The sequence below is a fragment of the Echinops telfairi genome, unplaced genomic scaffold (genome assembly GCF_000313985.2).
Source record: "Echinops telfairi isolate 266 unplaced genomic scaffold, ASM31398v2 ScPeMD7_4225;HRSCAF=4972, whole genome shotgun sequence".
Classification (NCBI taxonomy): domain Eukaryota; kingdom Metazoa; phylum Chordata; class Mammalia; order Afrosoricida; family Tenrecidae; genus Echinops; species Echinops telfairi.
In genome coordinates, this window is record NW_022108124.1 from 24,834,273 (window position 1) to 24,836,448 (window position 2,176).

The following is a 2,176-nucleotide window of genomic DNA, read 5'->3' on the forward strand; positions in this document are numbered from 1 at the left end:
TTCTTCTGAGATACCTCTGGATGGATTTGAGCCTCCATGCTTTTCGATAGGAGACCGGTGTTTATCATTTGCACCACACAGGTACAAGGGAACTGAAAAATGAGAGCCGGATACCTAGAGCAAGTTTCATGCCACGGTGCTTTCATTCACCTCATGCCCATGGGAAAGTTGGTCATCGAATAAGCAAGACTGAAGAAGAATTGATGCATCTGTATTATGGTGCTGGCAAAGAATATTGAAAGTATCATGGTCTTCCAAAAGGACAGACAAATCTGTCTTGGAAGAAGTACAGCCAGAATGCTCCTTAGGAAGAAGGATTGCAATACTCCATCTCATTTAATTTGGACATGTGATCAGGAGAGAACAGACCCTTGTAAAAGGCATCATGCTTGGTACAGCAGTGGGACAGCCAAAACTAGGAAGATCCTTGACCAGGTGGATTGACACAGTGGCTGCAACCATGAGCCCCAGCACAACCACCAAGAAGCTAGGGAAGCACCACGCAGTGATGCATGGAACAGACTGGATGGCACCTGACACCACACCACCAACAGAGATAAGCAACAGGGAAGACTGTCATCACCCCTGCAACTCCCAAGACAAGGGGAGGCAAGAATGCTTCTGTGTCAGCAGAAAAGTCATACCTGGAAAAAAGGCCACCTCTCAGGAAAATGTAAGCTTTGCAAAATACAAACCAAAAAAATATGGACTTGTATGGAACATGGAAGTCGCACAGGGAAAGACACAAGACAAGATTACCCAAACATATCCAAATTTATCCTCTTAACCTTTCATTTTCTTCCCATATTTCCTTTCATCTTATACAACTGGCAAGTAGGGAACAAGAAACCTGGGTGCTAGATCCCTCAGGGTTCTACCTTCTGGGGCACACAGGAAGTAGAAGATATATGCTGATATGCTGAATGGATATGAGAAAATGAAGAGAGGATGTTCCTCACAATCTCATTACTATTGGCCTCATAAGCAGGGCAGTGGAGGCTAAAGACAACACAATGATAGAGTAATTACAGAAGGAAACATGTCTTTAACACAGCATAAAAATCTGGATACGGACTACTGCTTCTGGCGTTCCCTTGACTCTCTGAAGGAGATTTATATGAAGAAAGTCTAGTAACAGCACAAAACATGAAATATATGCATGGTTTCCCAACAAGACCAGAGGATTGGAAACCAAGATGCTTGTTCCATCACTAGCCAGCTGTATGACCCTACTAGTTAACTTCTCTGGGAATGAGTCAACATACTATAAAATCAAGAGTTATATCTTTAAAAGCCTTAGGCTAAAGAAGGTTATGGTTTCCTTTATGACTTCCTCTAAATATTGACTTCCTTAATTATTGGAAGGTCCACTTTCTAGAACATTAAAATTATTATTTACTTCTGTTTTTAAATTTTCAGATCTTGGTGGCATGCTGAAATTTTCCTTTGTTTTTCTTGCTTATATTAAAAATCTGAATGTTTTACCTTTGACATAGTTCACAGATTTCCTCTTTCTCTTCCATGTTGAACTGATCCAGGCCCATATCACATTATAGTTGAAGTATGTTCCAACCAATGCACACTGATTATGTTGAATTGCTACAAAGAGAGAAAGATAGCTATACTCTTCCAAGTGTAGGATTGATTATTCACAAAATAAACACATACAGTAAGCAATTTTACCCCAAGTTTTACTCAAATCTAAGAATTCTCTCTGCAGTGCATACAATATTTTAACCTGGGGATAAAAATATGAAAGACAAAGAATCTGGCATCTAAGGATGCACAGCTTATAGTTTAGCTATTGCAATTTTTAAAAAGGATGGACATTTTACTTTATAAAATATTCTTTTAGTCAAACATACTGTTTTTCAGAAGTGGGTGTTAACAAACCCAGGAACAAGAGAACAACAAGTGATTCAAAATCAGTGGTGAGGTGTAGGAAGCCTGGTAGAGCTTGATCAAGGGCAATGTAAAGGAGAGGAATTACTAAAACTCAAATGAAGGATGAGCATGGTAGTGGGACAAGAGGAAATTAAAAGGAAATAGAGGAAAGAACAAGGAGGAAAAGGGCATTTATAGAGGTCTAAATACAGGCATGTACATATGTAAATATATTTTATATGATGGGGAAATAGATCTATGTGCATATATTTATAGGTTTAGTATTAAGGTA

General features: G+C 38.9%; 1 pseudogene; it reads left to right on the plus strand.

Annotated features, from left to right (window-relative positions):
* Positions 1–460: 460 nt before the first annotated feature.
* Positions 461–2,176, plus strand: part of LOC101649618 — a 17,664-nt pseudogene continuing 15,948 nt past the window's right edge.